The sequence below is a fragment of the Bidens hawaiensis genome, unplaced genomic scaffold (genome assembly GCF_021521415.1).
Source record: "Bidens hawaiensis isolate Kalapana, Puna unplaced genomic scaffold, B.hawaiensis_p1.1 tig00015188_1, whole genome shotgun sequence".
In the NCBI taxonomy this organism is placed as follows: domain Eukaryota; kingdom Viridiplantae; phylum Streptophyta; class Magnoliopsida; order Asterales; family Asteraceae; genus Bidens; species Bidens hawaiensis.
This window is the reverse complement of record NW_027492346.1, coordinates 255,844-278,028: the sequence shown is the minus strand read 5'-3', so window position 1 is coordinate 278,028 and position 22,185 is coordinate 255,844. Positions and strand designations below refer to the sequence as shown.

Below are 22,185 nucleotides of genomic sequence, written 5' to 3'. Positions count from 1 at the left end.
AAAGTTTGTAAATTATATGGTAAGGTTATAAGTGGTTTTGAGTAGAGGAGTGAAAAAATGTTATACGAGAAAGTTAAATTTGGGGTTTTCACTATTCATACCGTATAATATTTTAATATTTTTTTAAAAAGTGGTTATGAGTGAATGAGAGATAAATGATAATAATAAAAGTATAAAAGGGTATTATTTAATTAAAAATAAGAGAAAAACCATAGTAAATTTTAATGTAATTATATGATATATTGATATATAGTAAAGAACTAAATATGAATGCTCTAGATATGATATATATGGATATTCGGTTGGAAACCGAATGTGAATGCTTGACAAGTGACATTAAACATCTTTTTATAAAATCATGTGACAAGGATATCTGAGCTGACACACAAAAACACACACATGGTGGGTTGACTTTTGGCATCTTGGAAACGTAAAACACCATCAACGCCTTTGGGTTGGTAGACCAAGTTAAGAAGTCAGTTTAACTTGCTTTTCATTGAACACACATCTTTTCTGTATTGAAGTGTTTCTTTCTTCTTCATGCTCAACCAATCTTACAATTCCTTTCACACAAAGAATACATGTTAACACCCACCGGTGTTGGTTCTTCTACAATACTACATTGGGTGCATTACTATCTGTAGCTTTCATCTTAGAAACTTTCTATTGATTGGAACACTTGATTTAAATTTTCAAGATCGCTATTACTTGATCCACAAATAATGGCGCCCATCCTGAAGAAGTTTGAACATCTTAAAATCCAACTAGAAGATATAAAATTAGCCATTGACAACTTCGGTGAAGACAAGGTTATCGGAGTTGGAGGATTTGGGAAGGTGTATCTAGGAGAAATTTCCCACTCTAAGGGGAAAAGCAAGGGTACTTTTAAGCGCCTAGATCCAAGGCATGGGCAAGGAGACCCTGAATTCTGGAAGGAGATCGTGATGCTTTCCGATTACAAGCACGAAAATCTGATCTCTCTACTGGGATTTTGCGACGATGGAGGGGAGAAGATAATTGTGTATGAGTATGCATCTAATGGAAGCCTTGATCGTCATCTAAGTTCAATTGATCTCACATGGAGCCAACGTATCAAGATATGCCTTGATGCTGCGAGAGGGTTGAGCTTTCTTCATGATGACAAAGTGAAGAAACACTAATTGACCCCGGGCAGATTACGGATAATCTGGGGGTTAAATAGATGTTTCCCACGAGGGGTTAGATCCGACAAAGATGATTCTTCAGATGACCTGCAAAACAGACACCGTGAGTTCGTCACTGAGAAGGGAGGGTACCTCCTTGTGACCACCCTCCGGCGTGAGAATCAGACTAGATTGCTCTTGAATATGTGTATATTAAGAGAAATGACTAGAGCAGATATGATGGTATGAGATGAGATGATAATACCGTTCCAAGGTGTTGGAGTTTTTATAGCCGAAGGTAGGTTTCCAAGAAGGTACAGCCGGCTGAATAGTATTCCTGTTCTGCCAACTGTGGGCTACGCACATGCCATGCTAGTGGTTGGTGGGTAGGCAGCGGCTGATAGTGACCAGGCCGGCTGTGTACTATTCCTGTTCCACCAAGTGCAGGCTATGCACGTCCTCCGACAGGTTGGTGAGTAGGCAGCGGCTGATAGTGACATACAGTACAAGAGCGTGCTGCTCGTCATACTGTTGTCAGTGAGCTGTCGTATCTTTGGTCAGATCTTTGTCCATACCTCGTCAGGTACAGTACAAAAGATCCTCCAGTATCGTACGGACTGGCCCATTTGGGCGGGAGTTTTCCCGGATTTGTGCGGGAGTATTCCCGGCTTGCTCACTCCTTCAGGTGACATTACTGAATTATTTAAGAGTTAAGTGCCTTGTGCGTGTAGCCTTGCTGCGCAGGTAGCCTTCCCTGATGGCTTGTATCCGCAGCTGCGGGAACAGGCGGGGTACTTCACCCTTGGGAGGCTTTTCCTGCGGGAACAGCTTGCGTACTGCGCGTAAGGACGTCACGTCTCTGAGCATGGTGGGTCCTGCGGATCCAGTTGGTTTCTGCGCAGACGTCTCTCTTCAAGGTGAGTTGCGAGTTTAGCCTTTGAGCAGACGTCCCTGTTGAAGGTGAGTCTTGCGGGTTCAACTGCGCAGACGTCCCTCTTTGCGGTGAGTCTTGCGGGTCCAACTGAGCTCTGCTGGGACCTACCTCTTCAAGTCCCCCCAGTCCAATGTTCTTCTCATGAATTGTTAATAAGTGAGGTGAACTTTTGGACTTAAGCAAAGGGTTTTGAAAAGGGTTTAGTTTTAAGGTTTTCCATGGGGATTCTTCCCGCGGAAGTCCTAATGTCACGTGCAGAAATTCCCGACTTTTCTGCTTGATCTTTGGGTATGATGCGGGTAGGTCTGTAACCTCCTCGCAAGTCAGGAGCGTTGAGTTCCACTTGTATAGATTCTCCATGAGGTTTTGGTAGTTTTGAACATAGTGATCAATTATGTTAAAACAACCAATTCCATCTTGGAGCTTCAAACAATCTAGTTCTCGACGTTCCCGCTATGCGGGGATGTTATTCCCGTTTCCGCAAGCATGGCCCAGAAGATCCTTCTTGGTTTCAATTCCCTGCGGAGTGCTAGGTATGTGAAGGGTTTCGCCTTGACACTGTACCCGCACTCGTCTTATAGTTACTTTACTTCCAAGGTATTCCTAGCTTCAATTCCCTGCGGGTGCTAAGTATGTGAAGGGTTTTGCCTTGACACTGTACCCGCACCCGTCTTATGGTTACTTGGTTGCCGAGGTATTCTTGGCTTCAATTCCCTGCAGGTGCTAAGTATGTGAAGGGTTTTGCCTTAACACTGTACTCGCACCTGTCTTATAGTTACTTGGTTGCCAAGGTAAGGGGTATAGTCCCGCTTACTTTTGAATCTTTTTGAAATTCGAAGAGTTGGTGAAAGGATAAGAACAGTCCAAACTATTGAAACGTCGTCCGACGGTTTCTTCTGACAGTGTCAGGACGTGCAGGAAGTTATGGCGACGTGACAGTATATGGTCATTCCAGAGGCTTTTTCAGGCGCGTGGGCGCGAGTTTTCAGGCGCGTGGCCGCGAAGTTTACGGCACGCGTCCTGTTAACAGCTGTTGCCAGCTTGCTTTTTCCACGTGTCATAGTTTCATTGCACCAGCGTTTTCCTCTCTCTTCCGCATTAAATTCATCGCATTCATTGCGATGAGTATATAAAGGAAGGAGAGGTTGCATCTTAACTCACAGTTTCACCTCTCTTCTTCTTCTAAACGATTTCCGGCGAATACTCTAACTTTTCTGTCGAACATTCTTCTGAAATCGTTCTTGTTTACATTCAAAACATGTCTTCTCATGATCTTGAAGTTACTGCTGAAGAGTCGGACGTGTATTCTGAGAACCCGACGTCCACTTCTGATAGGGACGATAAGAGTACTGCTGGCGAGTGCCAGTGTGCTCTTCCTGTCGACCAGTATCAGTACATCGTCAGGAAGTTCATGCTCGAGCCTTTCGAGCCTGAGTTTCCTGAGCCACACCAGACGGTGTACGATGCCCCCAAGGGCAAAATAGGGGTGTATGCTGCATTCTTCATCTATGGGAATCTCAGGTTCCCATTGACGAAGTTTGTATACCGTGTTCTGGAGAGACACGGTGTGCACCTGACGGAGGTACACCCAATGGCGATCGCAAAGATCCGCCATTTTGAATGGGTGTGCCTCATTCTGGGCGTGGAGCCCCATGTCGACCGCCTGATGACCTTCTATTCCTGGAGGTGCATCCAGGGGTGGTATACCTTGGTCACTCGGATCAAGGGTTTGAAAATCTGCGCTACCGAGCGCAGTCTTTGGTCTTGGAAGCGGGAGTTCTTCTATATCTCCGCTCGCGTCGTCCACCTAGCGATGACGTTCAAGAATGGGAGAGCTCTCCCGAACCTTCACGCCTTCAACTACGAGGAGGCGGAATGGTTCTCCAAGATTTCCCGGGTCCAGTCTCCGGTTTACCGCTTTGTGGAGTCCGGGATGGTGATGCTCGGGATGAGCCGGGTGTGGAAAGATGCTGGGGCGGAGGTGCCACAGATCCCCATCGTCCTCGAATACGGTTTGAACTCTATCCCTTACGGTATGCTCCGTCTTCTTTGCTGACTTAAAGTTTTCTTCTAACTGTTTTTCTTTTGTTTTCAGAGGGAAACGACCTACAGTCGCTCCTGCATCCGCGGGAAGCTGGTGGTCCCGCTCGGATGGGTACCCGTGCTCTTGATGAGAACGAGTTGCCCATCTTGGAGCAAACGGCGGATCGGTTTGTGGAGGTCTACCCGCCGGGCCACCCGATCATGAGCGCCACGCGGCCAGGTAAGGAGTTATTTAACCCTCGCCCTGTGAATGCTCAAACCTCTGCTGGAATTCCTCTAATTTTGTCATCTTCTGATGAGGAATCCGCAGATGGTCCTTTCTTGGTGAGGAAGAAGAAGGCTGCTGGCGTGAAGGGTAAGGCGAAGGTTGCCTCTACTGCCGATCCGGTGAATCGGTCTGACTCAGAGACCGAAAGCGAAGAGGTGGCGGGGAACCCTGGTGGTGGTGAGACAACAGTCTCGGAGGTTGAGACAGCTGCCACTGCCGCGCGACCAAGTTCTACGACGGTGACCGGCGTGAAGAGGCCGGCTCCGTCGGGTTCGTCCCCGCCGGTCAGAACCTTCAAGTTGAAGAGAACTCGTAAGTATAAATTAATCTTACCCGCAATTTCTTTCCGCCATTGTTTTTAATATCTTGTCTTCATGCAGGCGTGGATGCTACCGCATTCCAAGGTGATGCGGGGAGGAGCAGCTCTGGACCCATGACGGTAGGTTTGGTCAACCTACCCGAGGCGATGACCCAGGCGGCTGCGCCTGCTTCAAGTGTTGGTTCAGTTGCTCACTCGGTTGAGGCAACTGTTCCAACTGTGACGTCGTCTCCGCCGGCTGTCAGTGCCATATTCACTGATTCCTTCACTGAGCCGGCGGTGAGTTTTTTTGCGGGCTCTTCCGCAGCGGCGACCATGGTTGTGAGTTCACTTCCGGTGAGTTCACCCCCGTTGGTTCCTACGACGGCGGCTTCAACCGCGCCTCCGACACCGGCGACCACCTCGCCCCCGGCCGGTTCAGCAGGTATGTTTGGGGTTGGGGCGTCTAGCCAATCTGCCACCTTCCCATCTGCCTGACCTCTTGGATGGATATCCGTTAGGTTCGGGTGATGGGTTTGGCGGCTACAGGCCTGTCGTCGACCCTACAGGTGCGTAGGGTTATTTTGGCCTGTCATGTTTTTTTTATCATCTTTTCCTAACTGCTTTTTGTTTTTGCAGTGTCGGATTCGAATGAGGTGTTTGTTCCGCGGTGGAACATCCGCCGGGGAACCACCCTTCGGACGACTGTGGATTGCTTCGAGTGGGCGCGCCACGCCTCCCCCAGTGGTGCACTGGGAGAAGCTATGTCGAGCTACCAAGAGGGTAGGCTGACAAACGAGCTTCGAATTCTCCTTGCCCGGATGCAGCCGCGCGTCGAGCTGCTTTGTCGTGAAAATGACAAGTTAAAGGCGGCTCGTATCCAAGAAGTAGCTCAGGCGCGGGCTATCCGGGAGGAGAACAGGAGACTCTCCGCCGTCGCTGCGGAGAAGGAGAAGGCCTTCAAGGCCCTTGAGGTTGAAGTTCAGGCCCGTCTCGAGGCCCGTTCCAAGGCTACCCAAGCTGTTAATGAACAGCTTCGGTTGGCTAAGGAAACTGTACGGAACGCAACTGAGAGGGCCACCAAGGCTGAAGCTGTTGCTGAGCCTCTACGCACTGAGAATGAGGAGCTCAAAGCCAAATTAGAGAGGCTCCAGCAGGCTCATGATGTCTTGGCCATGGAAGATGCCTAGAAGCTCCAAGAGATCTTGGACCAGAGGGGGGTGCTTGACCACACTGAGCGTAAGCTAAGGGGCGTCGAAGAGGCTGCAGCCAAAGATGTGTTGCTTGCCAACCTTACAAAGAATGAAGCCGAACGCGCCCGTAATGAAGCTCAAGCTGCCCTCCAGGAGGCTCTGGTTACCAAGGAATGGCTTCTACGAGAAGCGTTGTCGCAGGTATGCATAGCTTCATAATATCTTTACGCTTTTCTTTGTACTTAGAAAAGGTTTTGATACTTGTATTTTTGTTTTGTAGGTTGTGCATCGGGTCTTCACGGACACATCATATGACGATGCCATGAGCGCAGCCCTCAACGCTTCTCATGAGGATGGGGAAAAGGCTGGCTTCCTGCTTGGTCTAGGGTTCGTTGAGAAGGGCATCCCGCCTTCCAACTTCCCTTTATATGATGTGGATACTGAAGCTGTATATGACCAAGCAGTGAACCAGTATGCCGCCTTCCCGCACCCGGTGGTGGAGAAGGTGAACGAAGTTGCTGCTGCTGATGATGGGCTAACCATTCTCAAGACCTTCCTTGAACTGCCACAGCCAAGTGATGGTGCGGGTACAAGTGGGTTTGGAGGGAGTGGTCCTGAAGCTTGAACCTTTAGATCCTTCCCACTGTTAGGATAGGTCTATATCTTTGTATAGATTTATATTCTTGTAGGCGGATAGATATCCGGCCATTCTTGTAACAGTTGAATTTTTATGGAATATAAATCTTTTGTGCGGGTAGGACCGTCACTCTTGCTTTATAAACCTTATACGACTTACTCATGCATATTATAGTTTAATTTGGCACTTATTTTGCCGCATAAACAATATATGATTCGCTTGTGCATATTTTAGTTTAACTTAGCAATTTCTTAAGTACTTTGGATAAGTTAACCTATCAACGTGCAGATAATAGGTTAAAGTTTTGCTTCCTCTTTCGTGATTGTGCGGGTAAGGCCCTCACTTGCACTTTGTAGGATGGCTAAACTTTACCTATATCTGACCTGCGTGGAGGTTTTCCTCATTTTTTCCTTGAAGAGATTTTCTAAGTGTTCCGAATAAGTTAACCTTTCGACGCGCGGTTGTCAATAGGTTAATGTTCAGTTTCCTCTATCATGATTGTGCGGGTAAGACCGTCACTTGCATTTAGTAGGATGACCAAACTTTACCTATGACTGACCTGCGTGAAGGTTTTCCTCATCTTTTCCTTAGAAATTCTTGCCGTTTTTTGTGTTTATGCGGGTTTTGCCGCCTTCCACACGCAACGACTTCTTTTCACACTTATTTATGCGGTGAATACCGGCATATCAGTGTTTTGGATAAGTTAACCGTTCGACGCGCGGTTATCAATAGGTTAACGTTCAGTTTCCTCTATGATGATTGTGCGGGTAGGACCGGCACTTTCATTTAGTGGGATGACCGAACTTCACCTATGACTGACCTGCGTGAAGGTTTGCCGTTTTTTGTGTTTATGCGGGTTTTTCCGCCTTCCACACGCAACGACTTCTTCACACTTATTTATGCGGTGAAGACCGGCATCAGTGTTTTGAGTAAATTAACCGTTCGACGCGCGGTTGTCAATAGGTTAGTTCGGTTTCCTCTATCATGATTTGTGCGGGTAGGACCGGCACTTTCATTTAGTGGGATGACCCAACTTTACCTATAACTGACCTGCGTGAAGGTTGGCCGTTTATTGTGTTTATGTTGGTTTTGCCGCCTTCCACATGCAACGACTTACTTCCCCACTTATGTATGCGGTGAAGACCGGCATATCAGTGTGGAAAGTTCATAAGTATAAATGTAAGATTATCAGCGTCAATGTGATAAGGAGAATCATTTCCATTAGAAGTGGCTCTAGGTCTTTTCTTTTACAAGTTTGGAATTGATCTACATGCAGACTGTGTAATTGAGCACCCTTCCATGTTCTTGGGAGTGTCATCGAGCCTTTCGAGCCGATATGCACTTGGTTCGGAATCTCGTTGTTTACGCATTATGTAGTCTCCGACATTGAAGCTGCAGTTTTATTCGTGTTTTCCCCAACTGGGGTTCTACACGCATTAGCCTGCTCAGCGTTCATTACGCCACGAGGTGCGTCAGCGTCCCATCTCTGACAAATGCTTCGACGATGTCCTTCAAGTCTACGCATTCCTCGGTGTTGTGGCCTCTTGTCCTGTGGAAGTCACAGAATTTGCTCTGATCAGCGTTGTGACGCTCTCGGATTATTGGAGCCTTTGGCCATGGGAGCCTCTCGGTGTCGAATATCTCGGTGACGCTTTTGGTGAGTGGCGTCCATCTGGAGTTCCGGTTCGACGACTGCATGTTATCCTTTCCGCCTAACCGAGGGTGCGAGCCGGATGAGGTGTCAAAGTTTACCCTTGACTGCCAAATGCCTAGCTTCCTCTTTTTGTTTAGTCGGGCGGTAAGGACATTGTTTTCTCTTGTTTTCTGGGTGTAGAGGTTTGTGCTCTGGGGAAGATCTCTACCCAGTTGCTTTTCCGTTTCCGCGAAGCGTTTAGCTGCTGTCATGATGGCATCCCATGTGGATGGCATGCCATCTTTACCCGTTAAGGTGCGGATGAGCTCTGGGTCTTTTGCACCCTGGATGAAAGCAGCGCGAACAAGATCTTCGCTAATACTACCCAGACTTAGCTTCTTTGAGTTGAAGCGAGTGATGAAGTCTAGCAAAGATTCATCTTCCTCTCGAATGCAATTGAGGATTGTCCATTGCTCTTCGGTATACTTTCTTTGTTGGATGAAGTGTTGGCTAAACTTCTGTTGGAAGTCTGCCCAATCATAGATGTGGTGGACCGGTAGACGGTCAAACCACGCTCTAGCCGCTCCAACTAGCGTCATCTGGAACATATAACACCACGTGGGTTCCGTCCAATTGCTGACGGTTGCCCCCGCTATGAATCTGTTCAAATGATCGTCTGGGTCGGATATACCATCATAAGTGCCGATGTTGGGCATCTGCTTGGCACTCTTCGGGGCGATTCCTTCCGCAATGTCCCTTGCAAACTTGGACGTTCCCGCATTTGCAACAGTTGGTCTAAAAGCTTTGGAGAAGTCACGTGGGTTTCTACCCGCGTTTTTTGGTTTGAAAGTCTCTCCAAAATTTCTTCTCGGTTGGAAGTCCGTGTCCTTACGCTTCCCTTTCGCCCTATGGCGAGGGTTTACGTCGGTGTCGGATTCCTCCCGATCATCGTCCGAGTACTCGCACTCACTGCTCATGTTGAGCTGTTGTCGAGTACTTCCGAATTCTTCAGCCTGTTGAAGTGAACGCAAGCGTTCATCCAACTCAGCTTGGAATTCCTTCTGACGTGCTTCCGCCCACGCTTTAACTTGTTCAAGTGTTTGGCGGGGGAGCCTCGTCTGTTGTCTTTCCACCTGGGTATCAATGAATCCCTGGGGATGATTGTTTACTGCACTTGCCCCGGCTCGAGTGACCGGGGTAGTGTACATAAAATTTACTGCACTTGCCCCGGCTTGGGTAACCGGGGTAGTGTTCGTAAAACGTGTGCATTCGCCGGTGTTCCCACCAGTAGCTGGGGTTATGGTTACCGGGGTTTCTTGGTTACTCCCTGGCCTGGGGACTGGAGTAACGTTAACCATCTTTCCAGAAGTTTTGAAAAAACTGAAAAAGAATAAGTTCTAGCTTTATGCACGGATGGCGCCAATGAAGAAACACTAATTGACCCCGGGCAGATTACGGATAATCTGGGGGTTAAATAGATGTTTCCCACGAGGGGTTAGATCCGGCAAAGATGGTTCTTCAGATGACCTGCAAAACAGACACCGTGAGCTCGTCACTGAGAAGGGGGGGGGGGGTACCTCCTTGTGACCACCCTCCGGCGTGAGAATCAGACTAGATTGCTATTGAATATGTGTATATTAAGAGAAATGACTAGAGCAGATATGATGGTATGAGATGAGATGATAATACCGTTCCAAGGTGTTGGAGTATTTATAGCCGAAGGTAGGTTTCCAAGAAGGTACAGCCGGCTGAATAGTATTCCTGTTCTGCCAACTGTGGGCTACGCACATGCCATGCTAGTGGTTGGTGGGTAGGCAGCGGCTGATAGTGACCAGGCCGGCTGTGTACTATTCCTGTTCCACCAACTGCAGGCTATGCACGTCCTCCGACAGGTTGGTGAGTAGGCAGCGGCTGATAGTGACATACAGTACAAGAGCGTGCTGCTCGTCATACTGTTGTCAGTGAGCTGTCGTATCTTTGGTCAGATCTTTGTCCATACCTCGTCAGGTACAGTACAAAAGATCCTCCAGTATCGTACGGACTGGCCCATTTGGGCGGGAGTTTTCCCGGCTTTGTGCGGGAGTATTCCCGGCTTGCTCACTCCTTCAGGTGACATTACTGAATTATTTAAGAGTTAAGTGCCTTGTGCATGTAGCCTTGCTGCGCAGGTAGCCTTCCCTGATGGCTTGTATCCGCAGCTGCGGGAACAGGCGGGGTACTTCACCATCGGGAGGCTTTTCCTGCGGGAACAGCTTGCGTACTGCGCGTAAGGACGTCACGTCTCTGAGCATGGTGGGTCCTGCGGATCCAGTTGGTTTCTGCGCAGACGTCTCTCTTCAAGGTGAGTTGCGAGTTTAGCCTTTGCGCAGACGTCCTTGTTGAAGGTGAGTCTTGCGGGTTCAACTGCGCAGACGTCCCTCTTTGAGGTGAGTCTTGCGGGTCCAACTGGGCTCTGCTGGGACCTATCTCTTCACAAAGGCACAATGCAAAGAGTTATTCACCGAGATATTAAAAGTTCCAACATCCTCCTGGATGACAAATGGAATGCTAAAGTTTCTGACATGGAGTTGTCTAAAATAGGACCTGCTAATCAACGACATACATTTCTTATCACCGGAAATATTGTAGGTACGCGTGGATATTGTGATCCACAATATATGAATTCAAACACCCTAACGAAAGAATCAGACATATACTCTTTTGGCGTTGTCTTGTTTTAAGTCTTATGCGGACGATTATGCTGCAATTATAGCAATGGTAATGTTTTGGTGCCTGCGTGGAAAAAAGCCTACAAATGAAAGAAGTTACATGAGATTCTCTTTCAAGATCTGGTGCAACCAATGGACCCGACTTCTTTGGAAGCATTTTCAGGCGTTGCATATCAATGTTTGGAAGAAGATCATGAAGAACGACCAGCGATTGCACATATTGTGAAAAAGCTAGAGACTGCACTTGAATTTCAGAAACTAAAGGTTAAGCATCTATTGCAAGTTACAAGTTTAAGGGTGGGATCTTCATCTATATTTGATTCAGCCCACATTTTTACAACTTTAAATAGAAAAAATAATAAAATAAAAAAAATAAAACTACAGTTAGATATGTCATCCTACCTAGACTTATAAATGCCCCGGTCAAACCATATTATCCCCCACCCCCACTTTTTTTTAATCATTCCAATTTCTTTTCTTTTATAATGGTTAACGAATCTTCAAATGAGTTACTCTATACATTTATCATATTAGAATACACTCGCCTTTTGTTTCACGGAAAACCCTCATTTAAAGGCCAATGTCCATGAACACTCACTCGAAGGCACAACAATGTTGTTAGATAAAAGTTATTCAGTTTAAGGATCCGACTAATGAACGACATCTACTCGTTGCATGCCGCTGTAGCATCTGCCCCGATCCGACCCGACCCAGGTACCCGTTTCTCTGACCCGATCTCTCTCTTTTATGATTTAATATTTATTTATACTTATATTTTACTTTTAATAATAATATATATTTTCCTTCCCGCCTCTTTCTCTCTCTTTCTTTCCGCCGTCCCGTCCCTCTTCCTTCTCTCTTTCCGCCTTCTTTTCCCTCTTGTCGCCGTCCCGCCCTTACGCCTTGTTTCCCTCTTTTTCTTCTAACTCTTTGCTTGTACTTTGTTCCTTCCCGCCTAAGGTTGTCTGCGCAGCTCCACGCGCCAGACTCCTTACAAGGAAGCCTGCGTGAAGACCACCTGTTACAGCGATACGCGAGACGAACTCTTCTCGCAGCGCGCTAAGAATTGTAATTCTTCCCGCAGCGCGCTAAGAACGGTAGTTCTTCCCGCGACGCGCTAAGGATTTGTAGTTCTTCTCGCAGCGCGCTAAGAATCGTAGTTCATCCCTCGACGCGCGAAGAATTATAGTTCTTCCCGCGGCGCGCTAGGAATTTTAGTTCCTCCCGCGGCGCGCTAAGAAATGTGAAGAATTATAGTTCTTCCCGTGGCACGTGGACGAGCTTTTAATATAACCGCGCACCAAGCGCAAGCGAATAATGACGTAGTTAATGGTACATTTTTGCTTAACGGATTTTATGCTTCTGTACTTTTTGATACTGGCGCCGATCGAAGTTTTATTTCTCGCGCGTTTGAGCAAAAGCTTGCGCGACCGCGCGATAACTTAAAAGAAAATTTTTCAGTTGAATTGGCTAATGGTGAAACTGTTTTAATTAACTCAGTGATTAAAGATTGTACGCTTAACCTTAACGAAAACGATTTTCTGATCGACCTCATCCCCATGCCTCTTGGAAGCTTTGATGTTATTATTGGTATGGACTGGCTTACGCATAATCGCGCCGAAGTTATTTGCGCCAAGAAGATGATTCGCATACCTCGAGAAAATGGTGATCTTCATATCTACGGCGAGAAACCCTCCCGCGGTCTTAAACTTATGTCTTGCGCCGAAGCCCAAAGACTCATGCGGAAGAAGTGTATTGCATTCTTAGCCCATGTGGTTAAACCTGCTGAAGAAAAGTTGAAGCTTCGCGATATCCCTGTTGTGCGTGATTTCCCTGAAGTTTTTCCTGATGATCTTCCTGGTATCCCTCCCGCTCGTGAAGTTGAGTTCCGTATTGATCTTGTCCCTGGTGCTTCCCCCGTAGCCAAATCTCCTTACCGTCTTGCACCCGCTGAGATGCAAGAATTGGCAAGCCAACTTCAAGAGTTGACTGCTAAAGGATTCATCCGCCCTAGCTCTTCGCCCTGGGGTGCTCCGGTGTTGTTCGTTAAAAAGAAAGATGGATCGTTTCGCATGTGTATTGATTACCGCGAGTTGAACAAACTCACCATTAAGAACCGGTATCCCTTACCGCGTATTGACGACCTCTTTGATCAACTCCAAGGTGCCTCTTGTTTTTCCAAGATTGATCTCCGCTCTGGCTATCACCAGTTGCGCATCCGCGATGAAGATGTTCCGAAGACTGCTTTTCGAACTCGTTATGGCCATTTTGAATTCTTGGTCATGTCCTTCGGTTTAACCAACGCACCCGCCGTTTTCATGGATCTAATGAATTGGGTGTGTAGGCCTTTCTTGGATAAATTCGTGATTGTGTTTATCGATGATGTTCTGGTGTATTCTAAGACCAAGGCCGAGCATGAGCAACATCTTCGGTTGGTGTTGCAAAAGCTTAGAACTGAGCAACTCTATGCTAAGCTTTCCAAGTGTGAATTTTGGTCTGATGAAGTACAGTTTCTTGGCCATGTTGTGAACAAGATGGGTATCCATGTCGACCCATCCAAGATTGAAGCAATCAAGAACTGGATTACGCCATCTACTCCTACCGAGATCCGTTCCTTTCTGGGCTTAGCTGGTTATTACCGGCGCTTCATTTCGAACTTCTCGAAAATCGCTTTGCCTTTAACAGCTCTAACGCACAAAGGTAAACCGTATATTTGGGGCTCGAAGCAAGAAGAAGCCTTTCTAACGCTCAAGCGTTTGTTGTGTGAAGCTCCTGTTCTTGCGCTACCTGAGGGTAATGATGATTTTGTCGTGTATTGCGATGCATCCAACCAAGGTCTCGGTTGTGTTCTTATGCAACGAGGCAAGGTTATCGCTTACGCATCAAGGCAACTCAAGGTTCATGAAAAGAATTATACAACTCACGACCTCGAACTGGGTGCAGTTGTTTTTGCCTTGAAGATCTGGAGACACTACCTTTATGGTACTAAGTGTATCCTCTACACTGACCATAAAAGCCTTCAGCATATCTTTGATCAGAAGGAACTTAACATGAGGCAACGCCGATGGAACGAACTCATCAGCGATTACGATTGTGAGATCCGGTATCATCCTGGTAAGGCTAATGTGGTAGCCGATGCGCTCAGCCGAAAACCCTGCCAGCTTAACTGTATCTTGCCGCGCACGCAGCTTCACTTCGCGCCGATCCAAAGCAACCTTGAATCGCGCATTCGTGACGCGCAGCGCGCATCCATCAGTAATGGTAACCTTCGCGCCGAGTTAGCGTGTGGCGCGGAAGCGCACTTTGTCCCTAATCTGAGTGGAATTCTCTGCTATCTTAATCGCATCTGGATTCCCTGTGATGAGAATCTTCGCGCTGATATCCTGAGTGAAGCGCACAAATCTCGGTATTCCGTTCATCCCGGCGCTGATAAGATGTACAAGGATTTGCGCATTACTTATTGGTGGCCCGGTATGAAGAAGGATATTGCTGTGTTCGTAGCTAAATGCCTGACTTGTTCTAAGGTAAAAGCTGAACATCAACGCCCATCTGGTTTGCTCGAACAACCAGAAATTCCTACGTGGAAATGGGAATGTGTAGCGATGGACTTCATTACCAAGTTACCTTTGACAGCAAGCAAACATGATAGCATTTGGGTAATAGTGGATCGTTTGACTAAGTCTGCTCACTTCCTGCCCATTCGTGAAAACTACCGTGTTGAGCAACTCGCGCAGCTTTATGTCAAGGAGATTGTCTGCCGCCATGGTACTCCTTTGAGCATCATATCCGATCGCGATGGCCGTTTTATATCTCGCTTTTGGAAATCTCTCCAATCTGCGCTAGGAACTCGTTTGGACATGAGTACGGCATATCATCCTCAGACTGACGATCAGTCTGAGCGAACTATTCAAACTCTTGAGGATATGCTCCGATCTTGTGTTCTTGATTTTGGAGGTAATTGGGATTCACACCTGCCTTTGATTGAGTTCTCTTATAATAACAGCTATCATTCCAGTATCGGTATGGCCCCATTTGAAGCACTTTACGGTCGTAAGTGCCGCTCCCCGATCTGTTGGAGCGAAGTGGGTGAAGCTCAAATCACAGGACCCGAACTTGTTCAAGAGACAACCGATAAAATCGCCAAGATCCGTGATCATCTGCTGACTGCCAGAAGCCGACAGAAGAGTTACGCAGATCGTAGGCGGAAGCCTCTCGAATTTCAAGTTGGTGATCTTGTTCTCCTCAAAGTGTCTCCCTGGAAGGGTGTTGTCCGCTTTGGGAAGAAAGGTAAGCTTGCTCCTCGTTATGTTGGTCCATTCAAGATTCTCGCGCGTGTGGGAAAAGTTGCCTACAGACTTGACCTGCCGCCCGCGCTCAGTAATGTGCATCCAACGTTCCATGTATCCAATCTCAAGAAGTGTTTAGCTGACGAGAACCTTCACATTCCACTTGATGAAGTTCAAGTTGATGAAACTATGCATTTCGTTGAGAAGCCTGTTGAGATTATGGATCGCGAGGTTAAGCAAACCAAGCGCAGTCGTATCCCTATCGTGAAAGTTCGCTGGGAGTCCAAGCGCGGAGCCGAGTTTACATGGGAAAGGGAAGATCAAATGAAGATCAAGTACCCGCACCTGTTCTCTGCGCAACCTACTTCGAGATAAATTTCGGGACGAAATTTCTTAAAGTAGGGGAGACTGTAGCATCTGCCCCGATCCGACCCGACCCAGGTACCCGTTTCTCTGACCCGATCTCTCTCTTTTATGATTTAATATTTATTTATACTTATATTTTACTTTTAATAATAATATTAATTTTCCTTCCCGCCTCTTTCTCTCTCTTTCTTTCCGCCGTCCCGTCCCTCTTCCTTCTCTCTTTCCGCCTTCTTTTCCCTCTTGTCGCCGTCCCGCCCTTACGCCTTGTTTCCCTCTTTTTCTTCTAACTCTTTGCTTGTACTTTGTTCCTTCCCGCCTAAGGTTGTCTGCGCAGCTCCACGCGCCAGACTCCTTACAAGGAAGCCTGCGTGAAGACCACCTGTTACAGCGATACGCGAGACGAACTCTTCTCGCAGCGCGCTAAGAATTGTAATTCTTCCCGCAGCGCGCTAAGAACGGTAGTTCTTCCCGCGACGCGCTAAGGATTTGTAGTTCTTCTCGCAGCGCGCTAAGAATCGTAGTTCATCCCTCGACGAGCGAAGAATTATAGTTCTTCCCGCGGCGCGCTAGGAATTTTAGTTCCTCCCGCGGCGCGCTAAGAAATGTGATTCTTCCCGCGGCACGCTTAGAAACGTAGTTCTTTCCGCGACGCGTTAAGGTTGGTTCTGTCTGCCTTCGCGCTCGCGCTCTCTTGACCTTCTGTGTCTGCCTTCGCGCTCGAGCTTTCTCGCGCTAAACCCTTTGAGTTTTTCTTCTGTTTAACCCAGCCGTTTGCTTTTGTGATGTCTTATCTTTTGAGCCGTTGACCTAATCTGCTTTATGTCTGAAAAGCCACTTTTGGCGCAGCATGCGCACCAACCCCATTGGTTGGCAGAAAAAGTGACTGACATTATCTTTGGAGATCTGCTTTTTCCATGCTTTGACCAGTACCTTTTTCTGATCCGCCCATGCTTTTTACTGTTCCCTGTCAGCCTTTTTCTCTTTTTCCCTGCTGCCATATCTTTTGATATCTTTTGCTTTTGGAATCTTTTGCTTTTTGAGATCTTTTTCCCCTTTTCTAGGGATTGTGTTCCCTAGGGTTTCTCTATAAATAATAATAATATTTTCATAACACTACACACACAAACACTTAATCTCTCCTGTTCTCTTGCTCCTTGCTCTCTCTGCCGCCTCCTCTCTGCCTCCGTCTTCCTCCCTGTTCTACCCTGCTTTTCCGGTAATATATATTATATATAATAATTTACTTATTAATTATGCTAACTTATAATCAAGACTTAAAACAAATCATTAAAACAATAATCTTGTTTATAGGTTAACTGGTACTTGTTTAAAGTTGGTTCTTGCTTTATCTTACACCGCATCGTTTATCATGTGAGTAATCTCGTACCTAATCCCTTTTTATTTTTAATGTTTTGGGATGTTCATGTGTTCGTACAAACTTGAGTCTTAAACTTGTTTATGAACTTTAGTCGCGCAGTATCCCATGTGTTGAGGACGTTTACTTGGCTGTTTATTTGTATGTGTGTATCATTAACCGCTTTGTTCGGCCTATTCCGAAGTTTTCATGGATCCATTAGATGAACACGGGAGACCTATCGTTTACGGTTTTCTTTGTTTACACTTGCACAGATGTTTTCTCGTTTTTGTGCTCAATTGGGAGCACGGATTGAACTATGAACTATGAGCTATGATCTATTTAGGCTTGATCACAATCTGATTGCACCCTTGTTAAACACCAGACATACACGTGTTGCGCGCAGATTTAATGTTATCTATGTATTGTATTAAACTTGATTTCTCACCAACACGCAAGTGTTTGACGTTTATTTTAACACATGTTCAGGTTTGCAGTAGCTGTTTTGGAGCTTGTGGACATTTAGGAAGTTTTCTTTATTTTGGACCTAGATTAAAATGTATCAAGACAAGTTTTTGCTGTTCGAATATTATGATTTATAATATATTGATTTTTAATGATTTATGTTATCTTGTGTTTACTCTGCGCGTGCGCGAATGAATGTATTTATTAAATATTGACACCCAATAGTGTCACGAGTAATGAAACAATATGTGACGCCCCGATGTATAATCCGCCTTTGGTCAGGGTGTTACAGCCGCCACCCAAATTAAATGATGAGATCATGAATCAAACCTGAGCTAGTCACATGAAACAGTAGCAAGTCTCTTACTTACCACACCATTATATGCTAATTGGCTGTCATACATTTTCTTACACCCCACAAAGTTATTATTATTATGAGTTTGGATCAAATACAAATTAAATGAACGTACTAACAATGAGAATCAAGTAGTGTAATTATGTATATATACAACATAGTGTAATTGAATAACGATGTAATTACTAATCACTATGTTGTATATATAATTACATTGTTTGATTATCTAAAAGTTAACACATTAATTTATTTTATATGTTAACTTTCTCCTTACTGTTGTATTTATTTATTTTTTCATTTTTTTAATATTCTTTGGTTTTCCTCTCATAATATTTCAAGGTTACCAACCGTGTCTTGCAAGAAAGCTTGCGGGAAGGATTGCAAACACCTGGAGATCCCCAAAGGTATTCCAGTCTACCTTCTAGAATACTTGGACCCCCACCACCACCACCGCCACCTCCGATCCGCAGAGCACCTCCAACTCCATCACAACCAAGCAGTAGTTCACCGCCACCGCCACCACCTCCACCTCCACCTCCAATCCGCAGAGCACCTCCACCTCCATCACAACCAGGCAGTAGTTCACCGCCACCACCTCCACCTCCACCTGGAGGCCGTGCGTATGGACCACCAAGACCTCCAAGTGCTGGCCCTCCACCGCTTCCCCGTGCACCTGCATTCATGCGTCCAACTCGAATGGCTACGACACCACAAAGATCTAATCTAAAGCCACTGCATTGGGTTAAAGTTACTCGTGCCAAGCAAGGAAGCTTGTGGGACGAATTGCAAAGACGTGGAGAGCCCCAAAGGTATTCCATTTTCTGCATCCTTAATTTGGTTTTCTTTTAACTACGTTTCTGCATATTCATCATGAGAAATTAAATTATGATCATAAAAAATACAACATATAGGTTGGAGGGGAATACGTCTTCCACATTAGTGTTACTTCACTTTTTTAAAATCATTTTATTACAAAACCATAGAAATATATTTATAAAATACTCCATCCGTCTCATTATAAGTGTTATAGTTTGATTTTTCAAGTTTTTCTTGTTTAACTTTGACCGACAATATTTTTGTTTGCCTTATATAATTCTTGATGTAAAATATATGAATGGATTGGGTTTTAAATGTATTTTACATTGATATAATTTTCATCAAGTATGATATGACACGAACAAAAATATTTACGGTCAAAGTTGCAAATAAAAGACTTGAAAAGTCAAAATATGACACTTATAATGGGACGGAGGGAGTAACTGGTTTTCATAAAATAAATGATTTTTAACGTAAAAAAAACAACTTTTTTTTTACAATTTTAAATAATGTAACTTGCAAATTACCCATATTTGGAAACAATATCATTACTTTTAAAACATTTGTAAAAAATGTTACTTTATAAAAACGAAATTTTATAATCATCAATTGTAACTATTCATACTACACTACGTATGTGTGTAATAGTATTGCATACATGTAATATCCGATTACGTACATTTAATATTTTATTTTGATTACGTGCATTTAATATTTTATTGCTACACGTATTTAATGTTATGTCAAATTGATACAAATTTAATCATTTAGACATAAAGACCTAATAACTATTATCAACAAAAAAAAATTGAAACCAACTTGTACTTCATTATTTGAGCATCTCATACCATCTTTGAACACAAAAGCCAAACAACTTGTTCGTCATTTATTGACCATCTTCAAACTATTATTGTGCATGTAGGTTGGCGTGTTTCCAATTTTTGTATACATGCAACTGGCGAAAAGATAGAAGTTTATTTTTTAAATAAAAGTTCAGATTTTTTTATGGTCAAACGTATCATTTAATTACACTGAATTAGTCAATGTATGTTAACTTACTTGGTATAGGCGCTTGCCTCTATAAAAATAAGTGCTCATGTTTAAACTTGAGCAATAGTGTAGAATCATTAGTGCAAAATGTAATATGTATAACTGTTCCAAAAAAATTGCAGTGAATTCAATGCGTCAGAACTTGAGTCATTCTTCTCTGTTATAGCCCCAAAGCGAGAAACTTCTGAAGGAGGGCGGCACAAATCTACTAGTTCAAATTCTAAGATAGTCCGCTTGGTAATGCAATTTAAATTAGTTAAATATCTTATTCATGAAATTACGTTTATTCTTTTTGTTACCCGTAATCACCTTTAAAATATAGAGGATTTTTTTGTTATAATACTTCCTGGTTAAAAGAAAAAAAGATTAATTTTCTTTTAGTAAACTTTTGAGAACTGGTTACGGGGTGGCTTTTACATACTGATCATCCAATTTTGGCGTGTCTTTTTTTCCAACCAGATTGATTTGAGGAGGGCCAATCACACGGAACTCATGTTCGCGAAGGTTAAGATGTCCCTTCATGACATGATCGTAAGTGCCGACTTATCATATTAACATAACGCCTTAATTTATTCGGCTTCGTTTCTGGATTTTAATGCTTATACTTTTTCCTAAAATATTAGTGACGTGAATAAATATAATTCTTTTGTACATGTATATGTTTGTGCAAGAAGATTTGAAGAAAACACAGTTGTCCTAGTTATATGCCAACATGGCGATGCCAAAAGAATTAGTATCAATTTGTTACTTTGTTTGTTTCACATTAAAAAGGTCTTTACCATGTTTTCGGGATGTTGCATATATATAACCTCAGGTGGCTGTCCATAAAAGCCTAAACGGCTAAAGGTTTGTTAGGCGTCTATAGCACGTTGGTCAGTTGGTGGTATCTAGATTTGATCTGATATGTTTACTAAAGTTAGAGTAACCCAGAAGATCAAAATTTGTCCAACTGTCATATAGATCAACTCTTACATTGGACGCTCTGGTACATTTGTTGCAATGTTATGCTATTTTTTAATGTTTTCACTATATCTCCAAGATTAATTATTTGTGCTAGAAAAATGGAAGTGTTTTCCACTCTTACTTGCATGCCAATGATTCGAATATTTGTATCTACAGGTTGCAGCTTTAGCTATGGATGAATCAATCTTAGATGCTGATCATATAGAGAATATGATCAAGTTTTATCCTACTAAAGAAGAGATGGAGCTGCTTAAGGTACTACAATATATATATATATATATATATATATATATATATATATATATATATATATATATATATATATATATCATCATCATCATCATCATCGTACTCAGTATATCCCACCAATAGCAATGCTATGGTAGGGTCTGAGGAGGGTAAGATGTAGACAGCTTTACCTCTATCCCATAGGGATAGAGAGGCTGCTTCCGGTAAGACCCCCGGCTCGATTGTAGTTTTGCATCAAGCCTTGGACATAAGGCACATAGCACTCAATCATTGGGACACCGGCTGATTGGTGCATGTGCCCTTGTCTTTCGGCTATCAACGCCACCACATGATGCCTGATTAACCTTCCGCCACTTTTAACGTTATTTTCACGAGATTAGTAAAATAACGTCAAAATTAGTGCAATTTTACTTTTGCCCACCCGAGGGTTCACACATATATACATTATATGCGCGCACCGCATATATATATATATATATATATATATATTACATTACTAGATTTACGATATGCATGGGTATGATAGACATGACCGGGCGACCGGCTAAGGGTAGGGGCTAGGGGCGTTCAATGAATCGAATTTTGAATATTTGAATCAAGTTATTTGAATTTTGAAATTTGAAGATGGATTCGAATTCGAAATAGACTCGACAAATTCGATTCGAAAATGAAGTTCGAATTCGAATCCATTCGAATTCAATTAAAAAAATCTACTCCCTCCACCCCTCTACAAGTGTCATAGTTTGAAAAACACAAAATTTAAGAAAGTTTGAATGATTGCATTTTTTGCTTAACAAATGACTATAATGCCTTTGACATATATAAAAAGACAAAATTTAAGAAAGTTTGAATGATTGTATTTATGTATGGGTAAACTTAGAAATTAGTTTATTTTAAATTTTAAAAGTGAACATTTGTAATGAGACAAACTAAAAAGGAAATGTGGACACTTTCAAATAGACGGGGGAGGAAGTATTTCATATTCAAAATCATTACAAATCTGAGTTTTTTAATAACAAAAGTTTAAACGCATAAAATAAATAAATCATTTAAAGATATAACATCATAAATATTCAAAATGATAATGTTCAATTACATTAATTATTGACTAAAGCGATTAACTTTCAACTTTTAATCTCTATAACTCAAAAGAATTATGTGGTTAATTTATCTTTTCATAAGTATGTATATATATAACAAAAATAAAATGTATAATTTGAATTCGAATTTCGAATCGAATCGAATTTAAAATCATAAATTCGTATTTGATTTCTAAAATCGAATTTGAAGCTTCAAATTCGAATGCAAGTCGAATCAAATTTTGAGTTATTCGAGTTCGATTCGAATATTGAACACCCCTAGTAGTGCACTATGGGTAACCACTCTGGGGCCAAAATTTTCTATAATCTTTATATTTATGGATAT

At 43.7% G+C, this 22,185-nt stretch overlaps 2 pseudogenes; both read left to right on the top strand.

The window, feature by feature from the left end:
* Window positions 1-722: 722 nt before the first annotated feature.
* On the top strand, window positions 723-1,160 carry LOC143548495 (putative receptor-like protein kinase At5g59700 pseudogene; annotated as a pseudogene).
* A 9,828-nt stretch (window positions 1,161-10,988) lies between these two features.
* The window catches only part of LOC143548494 (uncharacterized), a 154,780-nt pseudogene continuing 143,583 nt past the window's right edge, over window positions 10,989-22,185 (top strand).